Genomic DNA, 15,000 nt, shown 5'->3' on the forward strand with positions numbered 1-15,000 from the left:
GATATCGCATCTTCTTCTTCTTCTTTTTCAATATGATTGTTTGTAGGACTTCATCTTAATCATTTGGTTGCATTTCGAAAGGACGATATGGAAGAAAATGTCTGTGTTGAGAATGTGTCATGATTTTTTTTAACGTATTTCAGTGTCGCTAGAGCCACACTACACTGAATAAACCGCTCTCCAAAGGCAATATTTTCAAGTTATTTCTTCTCAATCTATACAAGTTTAGGTGCTCTCCTCAATGCGTCACCATGGGTATTTATCTTACTATTAGCTTTAAAGTTCTCGTCATCAGCTTTTAAATTTTTCTAGGTCAGCTAAGATCAAATTTATTTCTGTTTTCCCAAGAAGAATGAATTTAGCAATTAATTTTCAGATGATCTTAACAGGTAGGTAGTGAATTCATGCACACATTTTGAGGACTATACTTAAATAAACCGTATTTTCAGCGTAAGCTGAGAATCCAGCCAAAGGGTTGATTCGTTGGTGTATATGATTTACTTTCGCTTCGCTCTAGATATCATAGTGGGAGACAGATACGTTTACAAACGTGTGCTGGGGGATTCTGAGGCTTGTCAAGTTGTCAACCCAATTAAGTCTTTAATCAGATTATGTGGGGAGACCTCATCTAACCTTTCATTTCCAGTCTAGCATTTCACATGACCCTGCCTTGGTAAAGGGAACTTGCACAAGTTCGCCTCTTGAAAGTGCGTGGAGGGTAAGAAGGCAATTGCCATCACCGACCTTCCTGTCTGGGGGAATTCATTCAGACTGATTTTATTCAGTCTTGTTGAAAAGAGACTTAAATGACTGCTCGACATCTTATCCAGTCAGGTTTTGTTGTCACTCAATCATATTTCAGGCAACGACTGTGAAGTGTAAAATGGCATTGATGCTTGGATCCTTTGGAAAACATAGACGAACACAGAAGAATATATCTCAGAACCATATTTCAGGAAGGGATGTCAGTGGGTAAATAGTAAGAATTCGTAAGAATACCACAATAAAAACTGAAAAAAAGGTTCTCTTGGTATGTGACGTAGAATATACTGCCTTCCAAGGCTTCTGTTCGCTCTGTTCTCTGTGATAATGTTATATTTCTGTTGAACCATTTTATGGCAAAAGCGAAAAGGCGTTGCAGGTTATTTACCCTATCAATTCAGTTTCCTGTGCAGCAGGAGCAGCAGCAGGAGCAGCAGCATGAACAGGAGCGCAGCAGCAGCAGCAGCAGCAGAAGTAACAGCAGCAAGGCAGCAGCAGCAGGAGTAACAGCAGCAACAGCAGGATGAACAGGAGCAGGAGCAGCAGTAGGAGTAACAGCAGCAGTAGGAGCAGCAGCAACAGGAGTAGCAGCAGGAGAAGAAGCAGCAACAGGAGTAGCAGCAGGAGAAGAAGCAGCAGCAGCAGCAGGAGCAGAAGCAGCAGAAGCAGCAGAAGCAACAGGAGCAGTAGCAGCAGGAGCAGCAGCGTGGTGAGAAGTTTTCGTTACCTGATTTACATATCCCACATTCATCGGTTTTATTCAACTTCCTTACCTTTGTTGTCTCTTAGGTGAATCTCAGAGCAGTTTTACGTAGTTTCAATCCACGTTTAGCTAGTTCCAAGATAAGGGAAGAGATGTTGAATGTCCATTGACATGTGTTGCATATTTTATAAGTTCCGCTCAACGCTGTTCATCCTTCAGCATTATCTGAGCGCACATTTTCATTAAGCAAAGGTCTCTCTCTCTCTCTCTCTCTCACACACACACATATACACACACACAGTGTCTAAAATATGTAATATGTTTTGCAATGTTTGACTATATGCGCAGTAACATAATGACGTACATATATACAATCACACATTCTATATATATTAATTCCCCCCACCTTTCTCTCTCCCTTTCATACACAACGTATAACGTAAGTACACATACACGCGCAAAGAGACACACTTTTTGATCCCCGTTCAATTTTAAAGGGTACTCGCCAGGCGCGACACATCAAGGGCTTAAAGCAGAACATGCCTGTTGCGTATTTCCGTTTTGTGGGTCACGGGAGACACTTCTGTGATTGGTAATACCTCTCATGTGCTCATGCACACAAATATAGATGCACATGCATACACACACTTATATGTATATATATATATTATATATACGTATATATATATATACATATATATAATATGCTTTAAAAAATCACAGTAGATGCACGTGACTTCATAAATAAGCGAATACCACGGGAAATAATAGTCAGGAATCCAAGCGCTTTCGTCTTTATTCAGACATCGTCAAGGAGCTACTAAAGTACAATCGGAGAGGAAGGCCTCAGGTACAAACAAGATCAGGAATACCAGATGGTTAATTATCAAAAGGATTATCCCTTTTAATTTTTACCCTTTTGATAATTAACCATCTGGTATTCCTGATCTTGTTTGTACTGAGGCCTTCCTCTCTGATTGTACTTTAGTAGCTCCTTGACGATGTCTGAATAAAGACGAAAGCGCTTGGATTCCTGACTATTATTTCCCGTGGTATTCGCTTATATATCTATATATATATATATATATATATATATATATATATATATATATATATATATATATATATATATGTGTGTGTGTGTGGTGTGTGTGTACCAAACACGTGATTTATATTCCATCTTACCACAGGGATGATGAAACACCGGAGTTAAAATGAAAATCTAGGTATAGGCCTAACCCCTGACCGGCTTCGACTGCATATCTCCTATGCCATTTCCAGAGGATATTTAGTACGTGTGGTACTGTCCCACTAGGTTATGTATCGTAAATTTCGACCACTATGTATCAGCCCTCTGCTAATGACTCAGATAGAATGTCGAAACAGGTCAGGATTTATACCCATTGTTTGTTTAATTTACTCGAGTGTCTGAACCGTTATTTGCTGCTGTTGGATAATCATTGATTCTCCAAACCCCCGGGTAGGCCGTGGCCTTGGATTTCATTATTTTATCTGTTTCATACAATTTTAAGATTTAATAAATGCTATTTGTCATAATAACGAAATTATTTGTTTTTAACATCAGTCCATATTGTCCTTATTAGGTCCTGTTTACGAGAATCTGAAGTTGTTTAGCCTACTGATTTGGGCAACTTATTCCGCTAACATGCTTTGCTTAGCGCTTTTTTGAAGGTCCTGTCTCTTCACACACTCATATCTCCTCAGTTAAAGCACGAAGGCATTTAATATTCATCAAAATTTCTTTAACCTTTTACTCGGAGGTCTATGAATACCAAGATTCTTGTAACTCTTTACAGCCCTCGGTTGTGGAGAGTATTTTAAGAGATAACACATTCCCTCGCGCGAGAGAAGAAGAATCTTCTCGGGCAGGAAGTAGTAAGTCTTTTTTTGCCTAGGGATATGCAACGTTTACTGTTTTATGAAAGAGGTTTCATGATCTTAGTAAGGAAATGCAAGTGATTTTTGAAGATACGGGGGATTTTCGCTTGGAAATACTTATCATGTTTTAACTGAGCTGGTACACGATAGGTTCATTATCATTCAGCACAGACCGCGGAGGGTGGGGCTGGGGAATAAGGGTGGGGAGGGGGCAGGAATGTTGGCAGTGGGAGAAGCAGGACCAGGGAATTCAAAATTAAGGAGACAGGATACTTCTAAAAAAAAATTTCTTTTCCTTAAAGCAATTTTCAAGGAGCAATGCTTCAGTCAAGCTTTTTTACTTTAGACATTTCTATAGATTCATATTTCTCAATTTTTATTGCATGTAACATACCTTAATGTTAGCGTAATGTCTGTTTTTCTCTTTTAAAGGTGCTAGTATTTATTTTAATACTAAATTGAAATCGTTTGCGCTAACCTGATTTACGTTGCTGAAAATTATGATAACATTAGTTATGTTTCCTTCAAAACTGATCAAATATGGCTGACTCAGCCATGGCCGCCTAGACTCCAGTCCAGAGTCCAGACTCCAGATTGGCAGATTCTCTCCTCAGTCACCAACCACCATTTGTATCAATGTGATGTACATTGCATTGGCTCTTCCTGAACACCTGTTTGACGTGCTATTATTATGAAGTGCCATTGTAATAAGTGCAACAATGGAATTAAGGAAAAACGTTCTAAGGATTGGTCAGTGAAGGTTGATTGCTTGGAAGTAAGACGTGTCTTTTAAAACTTTGAGCATAAAATAAGTAGTATCTAGGCTAGCCTACTCATACCCTGGTCAGGGAAGGTTTAGACTCAGTAGGCGTAATTAACAGTTATTTGAACATTTGCTTTTTATAATGATATTGATTGTAATGATAACAATAATACTAACACTAGAATAACTATAGGAAACGGCCATCTGTAGTACTATTATAGTATTCGTTCGGAGTTGCTAAAATGGAGGCAGAAGTGTTGCCGTCACGTATGATTTAATGCTTTATTATTCAGTCATTGCCTTTTTTTAAAATCATGTATTCATAGTGATAAGTATGATATTGTTTTCGGTATTGCTTGTCTGTATAAGTTAGTGGAAATTATGTAAAGTGTAAGAAGCAAGAGTGGAAATTATGTAAAGTGTAAGAAGCAAGTTGGTTAGGTCTATAGGGGTGGGGGGCGAGGAAAGGAATAACGTGAGAATGCAACCGTTACCATAGCAACTTAAACTTTAGGGAGGAAAATATGAAATGAATTAGTCATCAAAGCCTTGACTTCATGAAAACAAGGGTTATAATGCCGCTGTTTAAAATTATGCAAAGATAATCTACCTGACGATGACTGAAGTGAGTGGACGGGACCAGTGTTGCCACTCTCGGATTGGAATTATCGTACTGGCTCATCAAAATTATGGGTTTTTCAGTAAAAATATCTTACAAAATTGTAGATTTTATCGTAATTATTATCTTACACTGTTTCTGATATTTAACACATCTTTATAATTTGACAAACAAATGAATGTATGTATGATTTCTGTGTAGTCATTAATATCTTGCAATTTACATAATTAAGAAAAAAATGCAAATGAAACATTTCTCTCTACAAAAACAAAAAAGTGGAATTATGAATAATTAGTTAATGTTATGAACAATTGTTATGAATAAATTATTATTATATTGTATTATCGCTGTTGTAAAAAAAAAAAAAAGGTATACAGCTTAGAACGTCACTTCTTTCCATAATGTAAACTAAACGGATAACGAATTAACACGAAGATATGTGAGTTGATAGGCCCACTCATACATATCTTTAAACACCCCAAAACATCGAAAATCAAAATAGCATCACTGAGTAGTATTTCAAAATAAATATATATAATTAAATATGACTGGTACTGATACCTATCCCATGAAAAAGAAATTAATAACAATAATAATTGTTAAGTATATCTTTAAGAATCTTCCTGCAAATCAAATTCATGTTCTCTGATGGTCTGGAATAACTGTGCGTGATTATTTATTCTGGAAAACATATCATTTGCAGCAGTGAAATGAACACATGACCCTCCTGAACCTTTGATGCAACTAACAGAGAGAAGAACCCCATTAATTGTGCTTGTTTTCAGTCTGTTTCTTTGTTTAGTTTTAAAGAGGTTAACTTTACTGAACACTCGTTCGCATTCAGCATTAGAGTGCGGCAAGCAAAGAGCAGTTGGAGCAAAATTGGTTAAGTCTGAAAAACTAGACTTTTTTTTCATCCTGGCCGGGGGACCCACACCAGGGGACCAAACCGGTGTCCTCCCCACAAGGGTCTTCAACCCTGGCGGATATACCCAGTCGTCTCCCCGCTGGGGGGCTCACTCCTGGCAGCCCAACCCATTTGCTTCCTCGCTGGAGGCACCAGACCGAGTCTCCTCCCCTCCAAGGGCCCCACCCATGGCGTTCTAATCTGGTAACCTCCGGGACGGGGACCGAACCACTGGAGGCCCGACTTGGTCGCCTCACCGCGGGAGGGCCCGTCCCAGGCGGCCCAACCTGTTCGCTTCCCGGTGGAGGCCCCACCCAGTCTCCTCTCCCACTTAAGGGACCACCCATGGCATTCTGACCTGGTCGCTTCCCGGCCAGGGGCCCAACACCTGTTGGCCTGACCTGGTCGCCTCGCCATCGGGGTCCCCACCCCAGGTGGCCGGACCCAGTCTCCTTCCCGTATGGGGCCCCACATCTGGCGACCCGACCTAGTCTCCTCACCCACTTGTCCCGGCACCTGTGTTGGGCCTCACCAGCCTGTTCCGTGACCCGTGGCGGACATCGCCCGCCCATCCTGGGACGCGTGGCAGACACCGCCCGCCTGTCCTGGGACCCGCTGCGGGCCTGGCCCACCCTATCCCAGGACCCGTGGCGGACACTGCCCATCTGTCCCGTGACCCGCAGCGGACACCGCCCGCCTGTCCTGGGGCCCGCGGCACACCCAGCCCACCCGTCCTGGGACCCGTGGTGGGCCCAGCCCACCCCATCCCGGGACCCGCGGTAGACACTGCCCGCTTGTCCCGGGACCCGCAGCGGGCCCACCCCACCCCATCCCAAGAACCGCTGCAGACACCGCCCGGCCGTCCCAGGACTCGCAGCGGGCCCAGCCCGCCCTGTCGCGGGACCTGTGGTGGCCCCCACCCGCCTGTCCCAGGACCTGCGGCGGACACAGCCTGCCCATCCCGAGACCCACAAAGGACACCGCCCGCCCATCCAGGGACACGAAGCGGACATTGCCAACCCATCCCGGGACACGAGGTGGACATTGCTCGCCTGTCCCGGGACCCACAGCTGGCCCGTCCTGCCTATCCCGGGACATGTGGCAGACATCGCCCACCCGTCCCAGGACCCGCGGCGGGGTCGGCCCGTCTGTCCCCGGACACGAGGCAGATGTTACCCGCCTGTCCCCGGACCTGCGATGGTGCCAGCCCACCCATCCCAGGACACATGGTGGACATTGCCACCTGTCCCAGGGACCCACAGCAGGTCTGGCCCGCTTGTCCTGGTACACATGGCGGACATCGCCCCCCCCTTCCAAGGACCCGTGGCGGGGCCAGCCCGCCCATCCCGGCACACGTGGCAGACATCGCCCGCCCGTCCTAGGACCTGCGACGGGGGCGACCCGTATTTCCTGGTACATGTGGCTGACATTGCCTCTCCGTCTCGGGACACATGGCGGACATCACCTGCCCATCCTAGGACCCATGGTGGGGCTGGCCTGCACGTCCCGGGACACGTGGCGGACATCGCCCGCCTGTCCTGGGACACATGGCGGACATCGCCCCCCCTTCCAAGGATCCGTGGCCCGCCCATCCCAGCACAGGTGGCGGACATCGCCTGCCCATCCCGGGACCGCGGCGGGCCCAGCCCTCCCGTCCTGGGACTCGTGGCAGACATCGCCCATTTGTCCCCAGGACATGTACCGGACATAGCCCGCCTGTCATTGGATGCGTGGCGGACATCGCCCGCCTGTCCTGGGACCTGTGGCGGGGCCGGCTGATCCGTCCCGGGACACGTTGCAGATAACACCCGCCTGTCCTGTCACCTGCGGCGGGCCTGGCTCGCCCTTCCCGGGACACGTGGCGGACATTGCCTGCCCATCCCTGGACCTGAGGCTGGCCTGGCCCGCCCGTCCCGGGACACATGGCGGAAATCGCCCGCCCTTCCTGGGACCCGTGGTGGGGCTGGCCCGCCCATCCTGGGACCCGAGGCGGGGCCGGTCCGCCCGTCCCAGGACCCGTGACGGGGGCAGCTGCCCATCCTGGGACACATGGCGGACATCGCCCGCCCGTCCCGGGACCCGCGGCAGGCCCGGCCAGCCTGTCCCGGGACTCGTGGCAGACATCGCCCGCTTGTTCCTGGGACATATACCAGACATAGCCCGCCCGTCATTGGACGCGTGGCGGACATCGACTGCCCGTCCCGGGACCCACTAAAACTAACAAAAAATTTTAACATATCTATTTCCATTCTAATTCAATTTCCTTCAAGGATTAACAAAGCAATCTTATCACAAAATAAACATCAAGGTGTCCATAAAACAAAATTTTCACATCTGATCCGTCTTTGTGAGGCCAGCTCAGTCTTCATTGCGCCATTCCTTGAAGATGTACAGCTGCTTCTGCAGTTTCCGGTTGTTCTCCTCTAGGCGTCTTTATTTCTCATGGAGGTTCTTCAGGTCTCACACCAATTTCTCCTTGGGTCCTCGCATCTCGAACCTCATCTTCCAGCTGGTCGATCCGTTCGCCCTGGACGCAGGCCTTCCTCTCCAGCGACTACAGGCGACGATTTCCTTCCTCTAGAAGGCAATGCCAGCTCGTTCCTCTTGAGTTCGCCGCCTCAACTTCACACTGGAGGCCGCCCTTTTCCTTCCAGAGGTCTTCCACTTCCCTCTGCAGGAACTGGAGCCTCAACTCGAGGTCTATCCTCTCGGATTCCCGCTTATCGGTTGCGTCTTTTTGTTCCTGGATGAGCCTCGCCATCCGCGCCGCTTACGCCATCTTTAACTGCAGGTTTTTCTCCTTCTGTCGTAAGAGATTCTCGAGTCTCTCAAGCAAATCAGCAGCTGAAGGACAACGCAAAGGAAATCGGGCAGAGAAACGATGGCCTATGTGAGAGGATAAAGGATGTGATTGCACAGTTGGCAGAGGCAAACTGCCTGAGGCAGTTTGCCTCTGCCAACTGTGCAATCACATCCTTTATCCTCTCACATAGGCCATCGTTTCTCTGCCCGATTTTCTTTGCGTTGTCCTTCAGCTGCTGATTTTCTTCTACCATCTTGAGGATCTTGTTTTCTAGCTGGCGTTTCTCCCTCTTCTCTTTATCGTTCCAGCTTCGAGCAAGGGGGGCCTTGTCTTGCCAGGCTTGCTGTTGCAACACCTCCTGAGTGATCTGGTTGGAACGAGTGCGTTCTTCCCTTCCGACCGCCCTCTGCATCTCTTCACAGTAGTCGAGCCTCTGTTGCAGCTGAAGGATTGTCCTGTCCAAGTTCACCCGCACTGGATGGCGTCTCGCAAGGCCGCAATTCTCTCGTTCAGTTCCTTTTCCTTGGCCTGTTCAGCTCCATCATCATCAGTCAGGAGAGAAATTTCACCAGCGAGTAGGCAGTCACACCAAACAAGATGACTGATCTTCCGTATTTCGAACAACATCTGGACAACAACGTCCCAACAACAGCTGCTGCCAAGGAGAGGTAAGGCCACATTTTCTTCAGACTAAGATCCATATTTAAAGTATCCAGTTCATATACTCTCCTCTTTCTCTCTGGATTTTTTGTTGATTTTCTATATTCCACGAGAGATATTTTGATTTATCAAAATATAGCAGGAATGATTCTGAAAGAGTTTTAATTATGATATATATATATACTAGATATATATATTATATAATATATATATATAATATATATATATATATAATATATATAATATATATATATAAATGTATATATATATATATATATTATATTATAATATATTTATATAATAAAATTTATATATATATGTATAATATTACATATGTGATATATATATAATATATATATATAAATATAATATATAATAATCTCTTTCTCTCTCTCTCTCTCTCTCTCCTTTTCATTCCTTTCTCTTACTCTCTTTTTCTCTCTCCAACAATCACTGTCTCTTACCCTCTTTCTTCTCAGTAATACCAATTCTCTCTCTCTCTCTCTCTCTCTCTCTCTCTCTCTCTCTCTCTGTGCCTTTTTTCCTCTTTCTTCTCCCTAACACCCGGTCTACTCTATCTCATGTTCTCTCTCATTTTCTCTCTCTGTCAACCCCTTCTAAAACCACTCTTTGATGTCATTGATGTTTACCCTATAGTATTCTTTTCCAAATGATAAGTCATATGTATACAGAAATTTGTAAAGTAACTAAGTCTACGGGCACAGCCAGCCCCAGTTTCACGGGCAGAACCAGCTCTGTTTCACGGAATCCCTTCTTACCCTTCGGAGGGGGGAAGTAGAAATTTTGGGACCCCGGCCTCACGAACATAGGTCTCGACCTTCCTGGAGTAGAAACCCATCTCCGTTCCGAATCTCAGTCCCATCAGACCGACGGCCCGGGCTTCCATACCAATCATGCATACATACATACATACAAACATATAAACTACATACACACATTGCCAAATATAATATATATATATATATATATATATATATATATATATACATAATATATATATATATATATATATATATATATATATATATATGTATATATATATATGTGTATGTATGTATGTATGTATGATATAATGTACCAAAGACCAGTCACGTATTGGACATGCTGCCTACGAATGAGGAACGCCAAAGTACACGGATGAATCAAAAGTACTAAAGCAGAACTGCTCACACCTGAAAGGGACTATTGAGACCCACCACTCATGGCAAAAGTGAAACCCCGTACGAAAGCATACCGCGCATGCGCAAGTGTGTGCGTGTGTGTGTAATCTATGTAATGTTGCAACATTACCAAGAGAGAGAGAGAGAGAGAGAGAGATTACAAACAGTGGCCGGGAAATTTTTCTTCTTTTTTTGACATGGCGTATTCAGGAACCTTTTTCTCCTTAAAGGAAATGGTGGTGGCCACAGCTGAGTGAAAATAGATCAACGTGAAATGACGGTCTGTTCCCTGTGAACTGACCATGGTACCGACAAAGATACGGTGGCTATTTACCGCTATCTATACTATGGTGCCTCCACTTGTATGCATTTGAATTTAAATTTATTCTTGTCAATCGAAATGTGCGTGGTGTGATGGGGTGAACAACAGTTGTCTGAACGTGTGTGTGTGCGTGTGTCCATGAATTGTGTAGACAGCACGCCTGGTGGAATAGTTCCACCTGTCTGAGCATACCGCGACATGACATCACGCATAACAGATGAATCGCACATAAATGGCTGCTCCCATGGTGCAATAGAAAATTGGTTGTAAAAAATAAGAAAACGCCCCTTCCAAAAAAAGATTTTCACCGGGGTACTTGAATGGAATAATACCACATATGGAATATCTGAAATGCAACCAGAAGTTCCCCTTTAAGGTCCAAACCGTGGGGAAATTGTCCATTTGACTTAGAACTGAAGGAGAAAATGTCACTCTACTTATCAATTTATCTATTCCATCGAAATAACAATAAACTCCTTGATGACTCAACTGCATCACGGGAAAAATAAATCATAGCTAGTACCGAAATATGCCCAAAAAGGGTAATTGGACATGAGACTATGCAAATCTTAAGCAAGAATACTACATAGGGATTTACTTACACAATTGACAAATAATAATAATAATAATAATAATAATAATAATAATAATAATAATAATAATAATAATAATAATAATAATAATAATAATGTATGATGATTTCAAGAAGTTAAATTGTACATTACCAAACTGTAGAACTAAATTGCAGGATTATAACCAAGTGCCAATTAAAGTAATTTGGAAGGTCAAAGTTTCAAATTTTCAATACAAACAGCAAAATCATTCAGACGTTGAATTCATAATTGTTGGGTCAGACTCCCCAAATAACTTGATTGGTAGGAATTTAATAGATAAATGCAATATAATTAATGCCCATCAGTTAAATATAAAAGATTTTGTAGAAAACTATAATGTAGATAGTTTGAAACCTATTAAGAACTGTCAAGCCCGATTGTATCCTGAAGTTGGTCATGTTCCTGTTTTTCAGAATGCCCGCACGGTGCCACTGGCGTTATGCAGTGAGGTTGAGAGTGCGCTGCAAGAGCTGGAAAAAAATAAGATTATAGAAAGAGTAGAATTCTTAGATTATGCCTCACCAATTGTTACTGTCAGGAAGCAGAATGGATCCCTTATGGTTTGTGGGGATTTTCGTAAAATAAATGAAATTCTTCATGAATCTATTTCCAATGTGTCTGGATATAAGCATTATACCAGACTTGATATCAAGAATGCATATTTGCAAATGGAAGTTGCTCCAGAAGAACGTAAATATTTGGTAATTAACACACATTCGGGTCTATATAGATATTAACGGTTACCATTTGGTATCCATTCTGCTCCTGCAATATTTCAGAAATTCATTTCCCAATTGTTAGCTTATGATTTTGCTTATCCATATCTGGATGATATTGATATAGGTGGAGACTCACCAGCTGAACATGATAATCGTGCAACTAGCAGAGAGAAGAACCCCATTAACTGTCCTTGTTTTCAGTTTGTTTCTTTGTTTAGTTTTAAAGAGGTTAACTTTACTGAACACTCGTTCGCATTCAGCATTAGAGTGCGGCAAGCAATGAGCAGTTAGAGCAAAATTGGCTAGGTCTGAAAAACATAGACTCTTTTTGGGACACTTCTCCCCAGAACTTATCAAGTGACTCATTAACGAGATGTTTAAGTTCATGTTGCAATATGGGAAACATTCTCCATTGATCATCCAGCTTTTGAAGTAGTGAGTGGTCATCTGGGGGTACAATCAGAGGAAGTTCAGATGCAAGAGGGAATAAGGAAGAGATTCTTTCTCTGAATTCTGATGAGACAGCATTTTTTGGACAGAGACAGTTTAACTTTGACAGTACACCATCATTAGAATTATACCTCTTCTTTATTTCTGTGCATGCCTCTACAAGGAAACTTCTATACCTCTGAAAAAACTGCTGTTGAGCATTCTTTTCCTGCATGGAGGGGTTTTTTAATCCCTGCATAACTTTAACTCCTAGGTACATTTGGCTGTCATTGAGATGCCTGTCATGTCTTTCAGGATTTACAGTATTTAGATCAGTTTTCATTACATAGGTCCTGTCCATAAATGAGAGAAGGAGGCCTCTGAATAGCATGGACACTTTATCATATATATATGTATAGGATGTAGACATAAATATAGACATGAAGACAACTTCGTACCAGTTGTTATTTTACGAATTCAATGATCGTCAGTCATTCTGCATAAAACACTTGATATATTTTCTTCACTTAATTCGAACAGAGAAAGTCTCCGATTCAAAAAAATATATAAATTTCAATTTCCATTCGCGTATTTTCTTGTTTACATAGAATTCGATTCAGTGAAGCCATTTTTCCGCAATTTGTTGCAAAACGAAATTAGAACCAAAAATGTTTACAACTTTATACGGGCTCTTGATTAGTTTTCAGTACCAGTGAACTTTCAATTAACGTCCGGCTGGTATATGATGAGGCGCGCGCAGCAACTCTGAAAATTGATAATGGACTGCAATTTTTATTATAAAATGACGAATGAAAAAACTTTGACAATACGTTGGCAATATGGCGCACTGAAGCCCCTCTGCGTATTGTGTAAGGATTTGTTTTATGGTTGGACAGAAATAGAAACCTTTTTCAGTTGAAATGACAATATTCCAGCATTCGTGGAAGTTTTCGATTTTGTTAACCGCGTTTAAAGGTCTTGTAAGGAGAGAGAGAGTGGAGGAAAGTCATAATTTTTAAGGACCGCATAGGAAGTCTGGTTAAACGTTTCCCATAAATCCCCACATACGGACAAGCACAAGTCCGCTCAGCGCCGAGAGAGAGAGAGAGAGAGAGTCCCATATAAAGATTTCCGAGGAAGCTCTTCGCTCTCAATGTTCGGACACAAACAGCGCCCGGGGAGTTAGACTAACTCGCGATTCTTTTATTTTGGGGACCTGGTAAGACTTTACGACGGGACATTCCCCCGCAGAGAACGACACGGGCGAACTCCGGTTAATGGAAATTTAATGGAATATATGCTCTTTTTCCCATTTTCTCGGTTTCGTTTTCTTTGAGTCCAAATCGTCATTTTTCGTTCACGGAAGCGCCAACAGACCTCCTCTGTTGCCGGTGGCTCCGAGTTTTGCTCGGAATGCAAAGACCTCTTTACGGTCCACGCTTCCGCAATGGTACGTAAGTGGCGCTTGACCTGGAACACAATTTCGTAATTAACATGCTGCTGGGAACATGGAAAGGGTTCTCGGAGTTTCAAAAAGAGTGCTTAGCTAGCTGGCTAGAGCTCTTTTGCGCATTTGTGCGCTCTTTTGATTTCGTGAGTGTGGACGAGGTTTGTTGATTTATTTGAACTGTACTACTCTTTGCAAACAACTTCCATAAAGAGATTCTACGTCTGTCCTCTGAATTCTATGACTTAATTTTTGTTTCAATGTGAAAGACTACAGGATGATACTTGAATATGGCAAAAATAATGTCCGAGTTAAATTATTTCAATGAAATTACATGCTTGAAGTATGGCGTTTTAAGTCGTAATAGTACAATATATAATCGAACGAAATAGAAAAATTAGAAACAATTGCAAAAAAGTAAAAGTAAAGATAGGCGTAGGGGAAGATAAGGCATAAACGAAAGGTACTAGTCATTACAAGTAATTATCTTATATAAGATTGGTGAAGAAAACAATTAATTGCCCAGTTATTTTCTCACATATTATATGGTAATAAAAATATTAATGGTAAAATTGATAATGCTAATAATATTTTTTACATCCAAAAGTTTTTATGAATTCAACGAGGGTATGTAAGTTAAATTGGTATTTCACTTGACAGCTGCCAAGCGCCTCAGTGGCGTGAACGGTATGGTCTTGGCCTGCCACCTCGGTGGCCGCGAGTTCGATTCTCGGGCATTCCACTGAGGGGGTTAGAGATGTGTATTTCTGGTGATAGAAGTTCACCCTCGGCGTGGTTCGGAAGCCACATAAAGCCGTTGGTCCCGTTGCTGAATAACCACTGGTTCCATGCAACGTAAAAACACCACACACACAAACTTAACAGCTGCCTAATGCTTGACAAAGATTGACAGTTGTGCTATATATTTCGCAATAGTATAATGCAGTAAAACTGTAACATGATTCTGTTAAGAAAAAGCCTGACGCTGATGGCGTCCAGTATCCAATAGGACGAAGTACGTGGGAAAACAAACCTAACGGGGGTTGGGGGGCAGGGGGAGAATGTTGTCTCTCCCAAGAGTCAAAACAATCTATGTTATTTACAAAGGGGAAGAAATTCGAAGGAAAGGTTTCTCTTTTCCTCCGTTTGCTCTTGTCTTTCTTGTCAATAAA

This window comes from Macrobrachium nipponense, chromosome 46 (assembly GCF_015104395.2).
Source record: "Macrobrachium nipponense isolate FS-2020 chromosome 46, ASM1510439v2, whole genome shotgun sequence".
NCBI lineage: Eukaryota > Metazoa > Arthropoda > Malacostraca > Decapoda > Palaemonidae > Macrobrachium > Macrobrachium nipponense.